Source organism: Poecile atricapillus, chromosome Z (assembly GCF_030490865.1).
Source record: "Poecile atricapillus isolate bPoeAtr1 chromosome Z, bPoeAtr1.hap1, whole genome shotgun sequence".
NCBI classification, from domain to species: Eukaryota; Metazoa; Chordata; class Aves; order Passeriformes; family Paridae; genus Poecile; species Poecile atricapillus.
This window is the reverse complement of record NC_081289.1, coordinates 45,853,716-45,871,044: the sequence shown is the minus strand read 5'-3', so window position 1 is coordinate 45,871,044 and position 17,329 is coordinate 45,853,716. Positions and strand designations below refer to the sequence as shown.

The 17,329-nt window shown below is 41.4% G+C and overlaps 1 long non-coding RNA gene across 1 annotated transcript in view; it reads left to right on the top strand.

Annotated features, from left to right (window-relative positions):
- The first annotated feature begins 2,321 nt into the window (after positions 1 to 2,321).
- Positions 2,322 to 17,329, top strand: part of LOC131593006 (uncharacterized) — a 49,709-nt gene continuing 34,701 nt past the window's right edge. Inside the window, exons 1-2 of the long non-coding RNA XR_009280746.1 lie at positions 2,322 to 2,363; positions 9,148 to 9,252. This is a non-coding gene — a long non-coding RNA (uncharacterized LOC131593006). The remainder of the gene's footprint in view (positions 2,364 to 9,147; positions 9,253 to 17,329) is intronic.

Sequence of the window (17,329 nt, the reverse complement as noted above, 5' to 3'; positions counted from 1 at the left end):
TATGAAAAGCCTTTTTTCCTTTTTTCTTCACTTTTTAAATTTTTTTATTTTATTTTTTTGTGTGTATGTGTGTATGGTCACAATTTCAGTGACATTATTGCTTCTTATTCTGTGCATGCATATTAGTGATACTTTTTCTTTTTAACTAGGCAGCCAAAATGAATGCAGAAAAGGGAGAGCTTCATGGACAAAACCTAGAGAAGATGTGTTTATAACCCCACTAATTCCAGCACATGAAAATTTCCTGATCAAAGCCTGAAATCTGTCTCCTACACTGATAGTACGTGAAGAGTAAGTGGTTTTGTGAATGAGCTACTGCACTAGTAAAGTCTTCAAATCTCTCTGCTACTGTTGTAGCGCAGTATGGCCACAACGATTAGTCCCTTCTTGGAAGCAGTGATTAGCAGCAGGGAAAGGTGGCATTTTCCAGGGGTAAGGTGCTCTTGTTGTGTGAATTAAAAGGTAAGATGCCTAGTAAGAATCTGTGCCCAGCTGCTGGGGGAAAAGCAGCATTGTGATGGGAGCTGGGCCAAGGAGGCCATACATCAGAGGTGAGATGATCCTTCCTTTGAACCCTCTTCTGGAGCAGTGTGCACATTGTTAAACACTTTAACAAATACAGAGTTCAGATGGAGATCACAGTTTCCTCTGCCGTGGAAATGACTAGAGATATACTTAAAATACAAGGAAGGACAGAGAAAGTAAAGCTGTTCACTTTTCTCTGAGGAAGGAAAACGTGGTTATAATCTTCAAACAAGTAAAAAGTTACTTCAGAACAAAAGGCAATGTGGTATTGTTAGACATCCACTGTTGCTAGGACAAGAGCAACAGGGTTACATTGAAAAAAGATGTTTAGGCAGGAAGATTCAGTGGAAAAATATATTGGAAAATATATTCTCAGCAAAGGTTAGAAAAATGTGGAAAGTGATTTCCTGAAGATGGTAAAGATTTTAAAAACAAGTCTGAGAAATATCTGTCATAAATGCTGTGTAGTCAGTTCTTATAGCACAAAGAGTTCTCAGGCCTCCTCTGAACCCTTTTGTTTTTTTTTGTGAAATAAATGCTGAGTATTTTTTAGCCTTTCCTATAAAGGCATTATCCATCTAATTGATTTTTTTCTCTTCATCTATCTTTGTTTAAAAATCAGCCTTGTCTTAGTATTAGGATTTTTTTTCCTTAATGACATTTGATTTCTTGTTTATAAAATGATAGGCCATTTTCATAAAGTACTCTATCAAACAAAATTATCTCTGCTGTTTGAGCATATAAAATTGATTTTTTTGTGATGAAAATGCAGGTGCTATATTGTCCATCCGCCCATGTTAAAGAATTACTTAAGCTACAGTAAACAGGCCAGAGACATTAAGATTACAAATGGACCCTTCCTGGATTTATTTAGGGTGCTTGTGGCAGCAGAGTGGGGCCATTTCGGTGTACAGGTATCTGGAGGATAGCATGTGCTCAAAGTGAGTGGAAACTTCCTTTTACCAGCAGTGACTACTTAAGAGACTGATGACATTACAGGTGTAATAAATGAAGTCAGCTTTGCAGTTTATTTGTGGGATGATAACGAATTATGATATCTAGCGTATTATCCAGATGACTTAGAGTAATCATGTCTCACATCACTGTTCATTGCTCATTATCTTTCAGTGTGCCAATGCTTGATGCATTTTGCATTGGTGATGATTTTGTAGTTGGCTAATCAAATCAGATATTACACTTAGCTTTAATGGAAAGATTTTGTTGTCCATCTCTTCTTTCTCCTAATTCAGCAAGTAGCTACATCCCAAACCTTTTCCCTTAGACATGATGAATGCCTGTCTTCTAAGCTTGTCTCTGTCACAGATTTGACTTGCAGCTCTCAGCAAATTGAGTCTTCGTTCTGCTCAAACATATGTTACTCACCTATATTTCAGTTTTTGCAGATAATATGTTTGCATGTTATATTTTGCATACAGCCTAGTACAGCAACTGTAATTAAAACCTGGCAGAAGTCAATGGAAAGGTTAAATGATCCAGGGTGCTGCTAATAGTAAAGCCAAAATAGACTTCTCAGAAAAGTAACTGGAGTCCTCAGTGCACTCGAAAACCAGGGTGACCTCCTTTCCAAAGACCAGTTTTTACTTCTTCACATTTGTGAGGCATTTCATCACTTGCTTCTGAGACCTCAGTTGAAACAGTATCTTTTCTTTTACCTTTTTCTTTCCATTTTCTTAGATATCCTTGGACCTTGTTTCTTTGCACTGTCTGCTACACAGAAGCCGAGCACTGTTTGAGGACAGAGACAGCTTTCTTTAAAAAATGATCTAATGTAATTGATCAATGAAGAATTTTCAAGCATGTGAAAGGGGAATGCCCAGGTAAAGTGATAAGTGCTCTAGCTATTATTTGCTCTATCAGACAAGTTTGCTCCGTTTATTTATTCAGAAGATCCTCTTTGATCCAGTGTAAAGATTTCACACAAGTTGATGGTGCTTGAAGGGGGAATCTATTTCTATATGTTTAATGTTCCAGAGAGTTCAGATTCTTTAAAGATGTAATAAAATGTCCCCACAGTGCATCAGAGTGTGCTTGAAGAAATCTCCCCCTTGTAATACTATCTGTGAGATTCTCAGAAACTGAGAGTCCTGGCCAAACTAATTCCAGAGGGACTGAGACAAGCCAAAACTAACATGGTTTAAAAAAATATCTCTGTAAGCTTACATGAAACTTTTCTAGGAGGATTTCTTCAGTGAGCATGTGGATAGAATTTTTAAAACAAAAATAAAATAAGTGTCAGTCCCTCAAACATTTGCCCATGGCATTTGCCACAATCTGAAGGATATGCCAAGAGAGAATGGGATAGCAGTGTATAATATGATGAGCAGCTGGGTCCTCTTTCCTCTCATGAGCAGCTTGTGCCAGATTGCTGTGTTCTTGCTCTGTATGTTTAGGATGCAGAGTGAGTTAGATTAGAAGAAATTGCATGGAGGCAGCGTGCATAGTTTTGAATGCATCTTCAAATCTGAAAAAACATTCTTACATAACTTCTGGTCATTTGCTGTGATGAAATTTAACCTCTTGGTGACTCCCTGAGCTGATTTCTAGGTGCCTGTCAGGCATTTTGGATCTTGGCAAGAAGTGTTCATCTTATGTTGCCTCCAGTGACATCTGGGAATTGAACTGCCCTCCCTCTTACATTTTGTTTCTTTAGGAGGCTTTTGAGAAGCACCAGTAAGCACTTACAGATACCAAACTTCACACAGGTGGTTTTTATCCCACAGTTGCTTTGCTCACAGTTTAAGCACAGGCCTTTGCAGGCAGAGAGCAAAGCAGACTTGCTAAAGCACCTCCTGTGTGAAGGTCAAAACGCCCTTGGGACTCCCTGAAGTCTGTCTGAACTGGATAAGCTATGCTTTTTTTTTTATTCTTTTTTTCTGCCCTGATTTGGGAGGTATTGAAAATCCCTGGAGTAAAAAGGAGTTGCTGCTCTTTTCATAACTTCTTTCTTCTGTTATTCTGTTATCTCCTTGGTTTAAAACTCTTCTTTTTTTTTGTCAGTTCATGTTTTAATTTTTGTTACCATCCTCCATATATGCCTTATCAAATATCACCAACCCTGATGTTCTTATTTTCTTTAGCCAGCCAGAAAATAAAGAGCTGTTTTCTTTCTTTCTTCTATCCTCTCACTAGCTAAAAGCAAAACAAAACTGTGTAGCTTCTTTAAAGATCTTTATTCTATCACCCAAAATATTTTTACTACTGTGAGAAAATAAAAAAATTCCTAAACTGAGTTTTCTGGTAGACTTCCCAGTGATTTTATGATGATAGGTTGGGACTGAGGTGCCTCTGTTTTGCTGTGGATAAACCATCAACCACTGCAAAGAGAAAAGAGGTCCAGAGCTCGATAGAGTCCCCAAGAAGCTTTCTGTCTGTGTCTCTTAGCTAGTAGGTAAAAATACTGACCTGCAAATAACACCTAGTACTGTTATTGTGTGACAGACTAGGCTAAAAATGGACAAAAAAGGAGCAGTCTTTCAAATTTGTAAATAATAAAATGCAGTTTTCTGTCCTAGGAAAGAAAAGGCAGGAGATCCATACCTCACAGCAGCTCCTATGGGGGAACAGGGAGGGGGGAGCTTTTTGGCCCAAATACAGTCTGGTATATTTGAGCAAGAGAGAGCGGGAAGAGAAAGGAGGAAGGAACTTTGATGCAATAGGAAACTTCTGAATTTATCAAGGAAGGTCCTCTGCACAGTCCTGGTGCTGAGGCCTCATATATAGTCTTTGCTATTCTTAGAGCATGCAGCAGAACAATGGTTCCATTTGAAGAAGCTCTTTTATAGCTTGCCAATATAAAGAAGGCTGTGCAAAATGATATGATCATGTAATTGAACACTGTAAATAGATACGCTGACCCAAACCATAGTTTTAAATTAGATCACTTTCCTGCTACATCTAAACTTTGTAGACTTAACAGAATGAGAAAGACTTGATTATTTTTTCTGGATTTATAAAAGTTCGTGTTACTTATACGTGATTTATGAAATCATATGATTTGATGGGACAATGATGGGAACCTTTTTTCTGTTCATTGAAGTAGAAGCTAGATTAATTTAATCCCTTTGCTGGTTTGACTTTAATGTACAGTTATGAAATCAAGATCTGTGTGTCCTGCAAAATCCAAATCTCAAATGTAAAGAATACCTTTCACTTTTTATATTGCTGCCACAGCTTCCCCTATTAATTAGGATTAATTAGGATTATTAAAATTGGTTCTGTGCAATGTAATAGAACTGGTGGTACAGGCTTGAGTCAGACAGATACAGCCTGCAATTGCATTTTGAATGGCCACTGCCAAGACAGGAAGCTAATATGACAACCATCACTGGTTGGCATAAGCTACTAAATGTCCTGGCTTGCATAGGCTGATGGCAGGTGCTTGATTCCCCATGGGAAATGAGCAGTATTGCACTATGGAACTGTTTTTTTCTAGTTCTCTTCTGTTAGACCCTGGTCTGTAGGGTGACAGCAGAGCAGGGAGTGGTTGAGTTGGGCAACATCCCAGAGTTCAGCTGCGTGTCCAGAAGATCCCAAAAGGTAAAGCAAGAGTATGCCAGGAGAAGCAAGTGGTCTGCAAAACAGGCAGACATTTTCTTTAATTAACTGATGCTGGATTGCTGTGTGAGCAAGAAGGAGTGGAGTAGGGTGCCTGATCTTGGGCAAAAGGGAATCTACACCTGGGAATCCTAGACACCATGTTCCCCTTTGAGATGTATAAAGTTTTGAATCATCCAGATGTCCAGCCTGACTTGTGACACATAGTTAACCCACCAGCATCCTCTCTGGAGTGGTTTTGATCCAGCCTCATGAACTCACACCAGAAGAATGTGTTGTGTCATGGGACCATGATACTTACAGCATTTAGATAATGCATGTCTCAAAAAGAAACCAAGAATATTGAAGTAACGAGCTTCTAAAACACTACCATACTGAATTTTGATTGAACAGCACCTGGGAAATTAGCAGGTCTGAACTGTAGCCATTTCATCTGGGCTGCTTTTTTCATGTAGTGCCTCCGTACCCTTGCTTACTATCTGGGTCTTCTGCTGAATTTAATTTTGTTTCTATGCTGTAGCCTTGAGCTGTGGATCAAGTGGCAGGTTGATATTAAACCAAGCTGCATGGTGAAGGTGTTGCTTTGGAAGAGGGGAGCCCCTGTATTTGCTAAGGACCAATAAGTAACTCCTTCCTGAGTTGATCGCTCAGGGAGGCTTTTGGAGGGAGATCAATTTTTCCTATATTCGGTTTTGCTGTTGTGTTGGAATTTGTGATAAATGTCATGGTGGTTTCTCTACTTTCACTAGTGATTTAAACCACACATTTTTAACATCACAGCTAGAAAGAGAATATGTGAGTGTTGAGGGCTGAGCTGGGAATAGGACCCTGAAGTTGGAGCTGCCTGACTTCAGCGTGTCTGGAATCTCAGCTGGAAAGCTGCTTTGCGTTTGTTTGATTTGCATTGATATATTGTTACATCATATATGTGATACAATAGATTAAAAAAAAAAAAAAAAGCCATGTGGCTCTTGTCAAGAAAAAGGGAACTATGCACTTCTAGTAATTATTTCCATATGATTCTTGCACTCTTTCTACATATATAATGAAGTCACTTATATCCTACTGAAATGCTGTGTTATTATTTTTTTTAATCAGAGAGAACAGTTGAAATAACATGTATATTGCCACAATAATTTCAGCTCCTTACATCTGTTGCTTAGCCACATCCTATGTGTGCAGAGGATCTTTAGTCAAGAAAGTGAGCTTCAGATGTGATTGCTTATAATAAAGTAAGCAAATTCCTAAGCAAATAGGTTGAGCAAATAATTTTCCTTTTAAATTATTCAAAAACTGATGGTGATAATGCAAAGCAGACAGGAACAGTCTTCCACATGCAGTAATTTGACATAGCAAGTTGAACTAGTTGTCTCTTCACACTCAAATGTTATTTACCAAATCTTTTCTGAGTGAATTCATGTAGTGCTTGAGTGTGAATAGTCATATTAAATCTTCTCAGTGACATTTTAAATGCTGTACAGTTTGAACTAACCTGCTTTAATGCTCTGCTCCTTTAACTCGTCCTGTTATTGTCTGCTGCAGTTGTTGACTCAGTAGATTTTCTGATGTGGTCTGGGAATGAGTTCTTTTGGACTTTCACATTATCATATTACAATATACACCACAGATTATTTATACTGGGGGTTAATTGCATCATCTGAATGGAATTCATTTTCCATTGTATCTACAAGTTTGCATTTTAAAATAGTATTTTCTCTTATGGAAACTCAGAATAAAATGACATTGATTTTTAAGGAAACGAGCTCTAAATAATGAATCTGTGATTCCATGTTTGGCTTTAAACAAACACGTTGGATTGGAATAAATATCTGGGAAGTTTTATTAGAGGATGAAATCTATTACTTCTGTACTTTAATGGAATATGGAGTCTGTCCAGCTAAATGTAGCAGATAAATAAATAAATTAAAAAGTATTGAGCCTTCTCAAAGGGAGAGAGTTGTTAAGTATAACTTATCCGTGCTTAGTATAATCTTAACTCTTCTCTCAGGCATTTCCATTTAATTTTAAAATAAAATCTTGAAAAAGTTCCCAGGACCAGTAACTAGAAATATGCAATCTCATTCATGAGAAAAACAAGTGGGAGACAGAACTTCATTGTGTGTATGATTATTTTTTTGATTGGCTGTCAACACATAAATGTGAAAATAAATTGGAGGCATTAACTCACAACCCCATTTTTTGTCATGGCTTATTGGTGAATTTAAAACCTTGAAGTTCGTTTTGGGTCAAGCAAACATTTCGCTTTTCCCATCAAACAAGGCACCTCATTGACTTGCACAAGACACCACAGAAAGGAAGGGCTGATCCACAAATGGAGGAGGCAGGGCCTCCCCTGCCACCTCGGTGCCTCTGCCCGACGGCCCTCGGGTTACAATGGGATGTGGATCCCCTGTCCCAGCTGCTGTGTTCTGCTGGACTGCTTGGCTGAGGGTCCCCCAGCTTCGGGAGAGGGCTCTTCTCGAAGCACAGTGCTTTGGGCACCCAGCCTCCACACTTCCTTTGCTGCCTTTAAAAACAATGTGCAGTGAGCACTCCTTTAGCCACCAAAAATAAGAAAACTCTCTTCTTCCTCTTCATCCCAAATGACAAACAACAAGGGAGCTTTATTTTTTCCTCCCATCTCATAAATCAAACAATCCCTTCCCTCAGATGGCCACGCAGGGGGAGCCTCAGCAGCCCTGTCTGCTGTGCACAAAAGCCTCTGAAGCGCCGCCAGGCCGGGATGCAGCAGGAAGAGCCGGGCCAGTGACCCATGCGATGGCGCGGAGCTGCGTGGCTGCCTCTTGGTCTCATACTGGTCACTTGGTGCTGCTTCTGTGACAAGAAAAGTGCTTGCAAGTGTGGCAGGTTGGGGACCGAGGTGGCCCTTGACCTGGACACCTTTCCAGAATGCAGCCATGCCCTCTGTAGAAGCTGGGCTATGCACAGATGCCTGTGAATGCCCACATTTGGGGCACATTTTTGCTTGACAATAGTGGCCTAGAGGTCTTGCGGAAGAAAGATGTTGTTTTCCATGTCTGTTTTGTATTTCCTCATGAAGATCTGGACTGAACTGGAAATGAGTTAAGTAGATCTGTTTGATAGGCCTTGGGAAGCTTTGCTGATTGGCCCCCTGTTGTGCTGTTGAAAACTGGGGTGAGCAGGAGGAAGGATTTGTCAAGATGAAAAAGTCTAAGTCCCCAGGCTCATATGTGCGTGTCTGCACACATAACAAAAGGAAAGAAGGAATTACAAAGCTGTTAATTTGTTAATAATGAATGGATAGTTGCCAAGGTCCAGTCTGTATTCATGTGCCATGGTTAGTTGCAAAGCAGAAAGGACCAAAAGCAGGAGCTTGGTGATTCCTTTCCACATCCATATTCTCTGAGGTATCAGGGCTTGGCAGCTCTATCCCCATATGATGCAGTATATCAAGCCATCATGAAAAAAAGGGAAATCATCCCAAATCTGCTGGCATGCAAGAGTGGATTCAGTATAGGTAACCAGAGGTATAATGGTCCAAGGTGCAGGGAGAAACTGAAAACCAAAGTGTGCTTTCAGAAAGTTGATGAGTGAGAGGACTCTAATTTAACACAAAAATATTGCCTTCAGCTCTATAAACAATGCATTTTTTTCTTAGAATGCAACATTTGGGGGAACTTTCATTGCCTTTCTTTTTCTTATGCATGAGACTTTTTAGACTCCTTGTACAGGGGAGCATCAGAAAGCACCCTCCTGGTTGCTGGGGTTAATGGGGGCTAAGAAAGAAAGTGCTCAACATTCTCTATTGTAGCAAAAGCTATCTTTTGAGTCTGTTTTTTATTTTCAATCTGGGAATGAGGGGGAAGTTCCTGGAGAGTTACCAAACCATTACAGGTGGTTGAAAATATTTAACTCTTCTCTTTTAGCAACAGAAAAATATTTGCACTTTAAAAAAATTGGTTCCAAATCTAGCTGACTCCCTAAAACCATTGAACAAATTACTGGCAAGATCTGTCTGGGATGTGGGATATAATCCATGAAAACAACCTTTTCTCTTCTTCACAGGAAGAAATTCCCTGCAGGTACCTGTCACCACTGTGGCCCTGTATGCCCCAGTCAGGCAAGACTAAGGGGAAGCTCTCTAGCTACCTTGTCCTTTTTTCTGATAAGGTAAGAGTACCCAAAGCCTGCTCTTATTTAGAGAGGGAACCATGTCTGTGGGAGGGCAGCAGTCTTTGGTGAGAGGTTTCTCTCCTGATGCCATACCTGTTCACCCTGTGTTTCATGGCAATCCAGCTCCCAGCCATGGGTTAGTTCTGAGAGCCCGTGTGGGTGAGCAGGGAATGCACATTTGTGGTTTAGTCAGTGCAATGCTGATGGTTAACAAGGCAAGCCTCCTCCAAGGTTGCTAATAAAGGATGTCCTCCCCCCTCCCTCTCTGACTGGCGCTGTCAAGGCCTGTCTGGGCTATTCAACGGCTCCTCTATTGGTGAGGTGCTCCAGCTTCTTGGTTCAGACTTCTCTAAGTTCTTCAGGCCCAAACCTTGGGCCTAATATGTTTTCCTGGACATAAATCAAAGCAGAGTTAAAAATAATAATAAAAAAACATAAAAAGCTGTTTGTGTTTTAGAGATACCGTATCATTCAGACTTCAAAATACCAATTCTGTTTAAAGTCTTTTTCCCTCCCCTGTGGTTTAGATTCATTAGTTGCTAGACTTCCTTAGTCTGAGCAACAGTTTTAGTATAGATTAAGAAGGAAAACAGGATCTTGGTTTGCATTATAAATAAGTCTAGATTGTGCATTGACTGCCAGTATATTTTTCTTATTCCATATCTTTGTCAGCTTGGGATGAACACTCCATCATTGTCAAGCCACCTGTGTGACTGTAAAGTGCCAGCTGAATCTGTCAGTGTTGCAAAAAGGAAATGAAGAGACTTTGATCCTCTGAATAGCGTCCTTTATCACCTAAAGAAGTTGATTCTGATTAATATTTGCTATGACTTTCAATATGAAAAATTTGTTAGCTTCTTATCTACTGCAGTATTGCTCTACCAAGGCTATCAGGAGATTGTGTGAAAATGATCTGCAGTGATTTTACACTGCTTCTGTACATTGCAAGGGTTTGTGCTCTCTTGGCCCTACCTTGAATTCAGCAGCTTGAGTTCCAGCTCAGCCTGTGTTTTCTCGCCTTGGTTCACCCCTGCCATTTCAGTGGCCACTGACACGTGAAGTACTGCACTGTTGGCAGTACTGGCTGCCCTTGGGTTCCTAAGGGAAGTATTGTAGAGAACAGTTGCCCAGTGTAAGCAGGAGTAAACACATTCATTTGTTTTGTTTTTCTCCTTTCTGGAGATGCCTGAATATCCTCATCTTCTGAGCTACTGACTGAGGTCACCTTAGGGATCCCTATATGTCTAATGGTCTAGTGTAGTGATACTTTTCCCCAAAGGCTGTGGTTGTATTCCCTAATCCCAGCTGCAATTTTCTTGGTGTCTATGTTGGCATGTGTTTGTGTAGCCAGTTGTATTTGTAACCCTTCTTTGTGCTGAGTTAGGTAACCAACAGAAAACCGATCATGAAACTGCACTGAGAGGAGGGCTTTTCTCTTGGCTATGTGCTCCCACTGGATGTCTTCAAGGAACTGAGTGCTCAGAAAACTATCAGAACTACAACAACAAAACCAAAGTGATTTAAATTTTCTTGGGGTCTAGCTTTCCCATATTTGCAATCTGCATGAATAATTGAGCCAGTATAAGAGGCAGGGCAGGGACTTGCACTTTTGGCAGCTGCTCAACTCTACTTGGCTCAACCCTGATGAGACGCAGAAGTCCCTTTGCTAGTAGGCTCTGGCTGCCATTTAATATCTGTTAGTGTGTTAGGGATCTGACTCATGTTTGCTTGACAAGCAGCTAAAATGGGTTAAAATATGTTTCTCCCTCAGGCACACATCAGCTCTTTTGCAGCTGGGGTCAGGACACCACGTTTTTGCCTGACATGCTGCAGGGCACAGTATGATCTACTCCTGGGCAAAAATCTGTGGCAGTGGGGAGGAGTGAAGGCCTGGAGGGGAAACACCTCCAGGTGTCACAGGCAGATTTGCAAAAGTTTGTCTCCCAAAACCCACACTGTGGGGTCAGGGACTTGGCATCTCACCAAATGGGATGCTGATGTGGGGCAAGTGGCCCAGTCTGTAAGCACCAGGCTTGCTATCAGTAGCTGCCTCATGGCAGCTCCAACAGCACTGCAAGGACCCTGCACTGCCTTTGAGGAGGGATGGTTAACTTCTGTCTTTCATTTTGCCCTTCAATGTAATGTGAATGGATTGTAAGCAGTGCACTGGGTCCCTTTCAGGCTCACAATTCAAGTGGTCTTTTTTCCTTGGTTGTCTCTTCTATCTTCCTAGCTCTTCCCCAGCAGCCACTTCTCCTAGAAGTAATAACTCAGATCCTTTAGTTCCTTATCCTAGCCAAGTGCTTTGATCAACCTAGTATCTCTCTAAACATTTTCCAACATGTTTCTAGTCTTTCCACCTTGAATGAGCCTCACAGAAAAATGTAAACCATTTTTTACTTTCAACAGATTATTTCTTGTTCTTCAGCTCTTCTGTGGTTTTCTTCTCTTTCTTTAATTTTTTTTTTCTTTCTTTTAAGAATACTGACAGCATTTTACATAAAAACTAGACTGACATGTTGTAGGAATTTATTGAGTATTTCTGTTTATTTCTGGCACAGGACCCAACCAAATCCCCACTGAAGTTTCTGTTGGGTTTAGAGCAACAATCTCTGTTTGAAAATTTATAATGCTCTTTACTCTGGATAACTGCTGACACACTCTCCCTCACTGCTTCTTTTGTCACTTGTAAATGACACAGTGTGACTATTTTGCCTACCTGAGCTCTAGAGCAGCACTGTGGGTCTGGAAAGAAAATTAATGGTGTTGTGACTGCCGATCAGTATCTGCTACTGACTGCCTGTGTCCACATGTGATTTGGACAGAAGCAGCCATCATGCTGGTTGTTATTAATTCTCCAGTGGGTTCTGGACCTGGTTCTGCTGCAAAACACATACAAGGAGAAATATGAAAGGGACATTTAGCTCTGTTAAAATAGATGTGCTCTTTTACTGCTAGATTTCTTTTTCTTCTGTACTGTTTCTCTGGCCTTCATCCTCTTAGTGTGGCATATATGTGGGTGCATATAGTAGTTCACTGCAGAATATACTACATCTAAAAGCAAAACAGAATGAAACGCCCTGAACCAAAACTGCTTCTTTAAAGCTGCAGCATTAAGTTTGGCCATGATCCATTCTGGAGACTTTTCTTGGCAGAGACTGTGATGCAGACATCTCAGTTTGGAATTGCTCTTTCGGACACAGATTCCTGCAAGAATAACAGGGACATGATAGGCCAAGTTATGCTAGGCAGCACAGCCCACTGCAGTCCAGTGAAGACAATTTGTCCATTCACCTCTTATGGACTTTTCCGGGGCTGCCTGCATGTAACGGGGAGGGGGAGAGAAGGAGACAAGAGAACAGAAATGTAGTTGGGGTTTTAAATCCTTCTGTTTCTGAAGGATTCAAGTCATGTATGTGAAATAGTTCAAGCTTCCACTAAGGAAAATTACTATCTTTCACATGTTCTTTATGCTGTGCTTCATTAAAAGCTTGTTTCATTGTTGGACCGTGTTGAACTCTTACTGGAAAAATTCTTGCTCTTCATTTTCTGGCCTGATTCAGCTGACTTTTAAGCTAAAAGAGATTTGTTAGATTTAGTAGGTAAATTGTGAAGTTAGAACAAGCACTGCAAAACCAAGTACATGTTCTGAGTGATGCTGAATGATAGGAAAGAGATCTGAAGACTGAGATCCCTTGTTGGAGCAATGGTATAACTGAACATGTAAATGTAGCCCACTCATTTCTAATTTGGACAATGAAGACTCTGCCCACTTACTCTCGGGCTTGGGATGACAAACAGGTGAGCCTGCCCTGCTTCATTTTCCACCAGGACATTGCTGGTTTTCAGGGCCACCTGAAAATCAATGTGTATTTGAGTAGCTCCTCAAAGCAAGTGCTATGTAGGGGCATATACACTCTGCTGCTATTTAAAGCATCAGCACCAAGTTAGAGCCTGAAATACTACCTCTGACCTGGTTGGCAAAACTGATTCAGTTCACTATAGACAGATTAACATCTCCTTGCTCTGCATTGACTTAGCATTAAGGTTTCTGAGGCAAGAGTTAAGTCAGGGCAAGGTCTTACCCCAAATATTTTGATCCTACTCAATTTAAATGGATTTGTCATTATGTTTTGCTATTGAGAATGAAGGGGACTCAAGTGTTTGTGTAAAGCCTGTTTGATTTTTAAAGTTATTATTCTTTTTTCCTCTTCTGCCAGGAGTGAAGTATTTATTTCTGTTGCTTAGAAAGCCCAGCCAAAACTCATCCATATTTCTGTCACTGGATTCAATCCATGAGCAAATCATGATTCAGTTCTGCATGACATAAAGGGTTTTTCTTTATTTAAAGAATATAGTTTATAGAGTTGCATATGCTAGTGCTTTAAAAGCCCTTCCACTGAGCGCTTTCTTCATAGTACTCAAATGAGAACACAGTGTTTTCTGTATTGTTTGGAATAGCCTGGGAAACAATGCCTCCCAGTGTGAACAGATCTCCTTCAGTGCACTGGCAAACTCATCTCAGAGGAATGTGGTTATCGACTAACCCATGATTTCTGATAGCAATAGCTAAAAAGAGTGGAAAAGTACTCAGCTCCTTGCAGTCCAATAGCACAGCAGTTTACCGATGCGCATGAGAAAGTCGCTTCTATTTAAAATGCTCATAAATCCTATTGGCTCAAATACAGCATCCTGGCTGCCCAGGAGTGGAGAAACAGCTGTGGACCAAGGTCTCTGGTGGTGTAAGCTGGTGTGGCTCTGCTGGTTCCAGCAAAGCAGTTTCATCTGCACAAGTTAAATATTTCATCTTAATATACATTGCAACACTACTACTTGCAAAAAGAATACTTTGAATTAATGCTTGTGCTTGTGGGAAAACATTTGGATGGAAAATATAATCATCCATTGTTAACATGAGTGTCTGGATTCAATGACTGAAAGTTGGCATTGATTTGTGAAATATAAAATAAGGAACACACAGAACAAATACACTTGCATAGAGACTAATTTTTTTTCCCTCCTTGGGAGAGACTGGAAAGAGAACAGGTTTTAAGCCATTTCCCTGGTGAGTGCAAGGGAGTTTAGCTCTTGGAATTCTGTGAAGGTCAGTGACATTTGTCTTTGCCTCAAACTGGATGCTGCCCAGATTTTAGGAGGGAGCTCTTCTACTTCCACCTCACATTCTGGTGAATGGCATGCCAGCAAATGTCTGACCATGGATGAGGCGCGGGCGGGCAGAGGGGAGCTCACTCTTGTGTCTAGGTCCCTGCTTCATTGTGGTGGGACAAGGCTTCCTTCCTCCATCAGCTGCTGTGGACTGAGCTCCCCAGGCTTTGCCAGCCTTCAGGGACAAGGCGCAAGTGGGAGTGCAGCAGAAACTGCTGCTGCAGTGCTGGTAGAGCAGAGTCTGGTCATGCTTTCATCATTCCTACTGCATTTCAGAGTGATGCCTTGTCAGGAATACCTGAAGGAGACCACTTCCAGATGTGGCCTCTTCTAGAGTGGTTGACCAGGCTAGGGCTGGCAGCTTGCTGCATTGCACAGTTTGAGGAAGAGAAATGAGGTTATGACAGTCACCAGCAAGGAACAGCGAGATGTCCCTAAAGCCAAGGAGAAAAAAGCAGAACATTCTCTGCACCAGTGGATGCCTCTTCAATCATGTGCTGAAGGGATGAGTTACTCTTGTTGATGCTGATATTCCTCTGCAAGAGCAGCCAGAATTCCCTGAGCTTCAGATCTGCCCTGTGGAGCTTTGTGTCTGTACAGGAAGACTCATCTGCAGCACTGCCTTGGTGTTTTCACTTAAGGCTCTTGTTTTTTATACAAATGATTTTTCTTAAGAAATGTTTGCTCAGCAGAAAAAACAATAAAAGAAAACTCAGCATCAACACAACAGCTGTGTAGGTCATCAGGATTTCCAGGTCTGGCACCTGCCCCTTCCTTTCTTCTGCCACTGCCATCTCTGCTAGCTTCGATATCAACACTTTAACCTCATGCAGAGTAGGGGCAGGCAGGGAAAAAGATGAGCTCCCTTGTTCCACTAGGAACATGAACTTCCTAGGTCCCAGGCTGCAGCCTGCATTTCGGAAGTTTTTGTTTTGAAACAAAAGCGTTTGAATTCCTTTTTCAGTGCAAGATATATAGATAGGAAATGTAGTTACTGCAAACAGCCACACCATGGCACTAATAGTGTAGAGTGGTTCTTAGCTAAAACCTAGAGCTCATGTCAAAACTTGCTGCACTAGCACATTTTACTGCGGCGCAGGAATGTTAATGTGATACAATTAAATATTCTGTTGCAAAGAAACTACCTGTCCCAAACCATTGCTGTATGTATCTATGACATGTGGGGAACTGCTTGACTTAGCCGTGTGTTTATAATTATGCCAAACTCCCCTGCAAAAGTCATTCACAATCCCAACCAGAGTGTGGCCATGGCTGCCTCTGGCCTCTGGTGTGTGGTGCAAGGAGGAACAGGGCCAGGTGACTGTGCAGATTCAGGGAAGACAGACACGACTGCCACCAACTTTCTTTGTAATGGGACACTCAAGAAAATGCTTTGCAGAAGGTGTCTGTGAGAAATCAGGAACTGTGTTGCCTTTGGCACTCAGTTTGTGCTCCAGCCTTGGGCCAGGGCTTTTGGAGGCTGGGGTTCCTGCCATGATGGGGCCTTTGTGGAAGGATATTATGAACAAGTGCCGATTCATTGGAGAATTTGCTCTCCCTCTAGGTCTGACAGGAACAATATATCCTGTTGTGACAGGTGATGTGGTTTCATTCCTTCACAATCCTCTCTCTTCTCCAGCTTTCACAAGGCTGGGTCCCCCTGGTCTAAGTTCCCTTAGCAGCTGATTCAAATCTTAGTGCCCTGCCTTAGAGCAAAAGATAATTTGCTCAGTCTCCATGTGTTGAAACCACAGATTAGAAAGGTACACTGCAGCAGGAAGAAGTAATACCTATTGTGTCCTTTCACCTCGTCCTTTGCTCTTCCTCAGTACTGCCAACACTTGGGTGCTCTGCCAGCCACGTGCATTTTAAGGAATCCTTGGAGATGCTGGGTAATAACAAGTGCAGGTGGAGTGGTCCCAGAGAGGAGCACAGGGATGTTCACACACGAGGATAAATGTAGAGGTGCATGATAACAGTTTTCAAATGGAATCTGTGTATCAGATATTATTTCACTGACTGATTACTGTTGAGTGAGGGGAAGGCATCTTAATGTATATCACTGCAGTGTAATATCAATATTTATTTAAAAGCTAGATTATTTCCTATATCCCAAAGTCTGAAGTAAACCATCACATGGGTAAATGACAAATGTACAAGCCAAAGGCTTATATTAATCATGAGCTGTCTCATTTTGCTAACTAGGTTAGAGAAAAAAAAAAACTATGACATGAAAAATACTTAAGCAAGCAATTAATGTAATTTTTTAATGTTATTTCACTCTGGAGTTTGATAGGCCTTCATTTTCTTTCTTTTTGGCAAGTCACATTTCTCTGCTCTGAAAAACTCTGGCTTTCCTCTTATTTTGTAAGTGAACAAAGTAAAGTGGCATGGAGAACCTGCCCCTTTGCCAGAAAAAAGCCTCTGGAGCATCACTGCAGTGCAGGGACCAGGTCTGGAATTAATTCACCCAACATATAACTGAATTATGTCATGCTCTGGCTCTTGTGCTTGACATGACCATTCCAGGGGCCTCTGGATGCCCTGGAGGAAGCTGGGAGCCACCATGAAGACTGCCACCAAACCTGCCTGGGGAAGTGGCAAGAGCAGGCTTGCGACTACGCTTCCTCAAAGGCTGCATGACTAGCTGTGATCCTGTCTCCTGAAAACCTGATTCAGCCACATCAGCCTTGTGCAGGCAATGTTGCAAACCTCAGGGTGTGTTTGCTGCCTCAGCCTGTGTGATTTTCACAAGTTGTTCAAATCACAGCTCCTAGTGTCCATTGTTGGTGGGAGAGGTGGTGGCAAAGAGGGAGGGGCGAAGTTTGTGTTAAAGAAAAGCTTTGAAATTTATGTCTCTTTCCTGTCAGCTGAAAATTTTTTCCTGTGGTCAAAACTATGGAATATT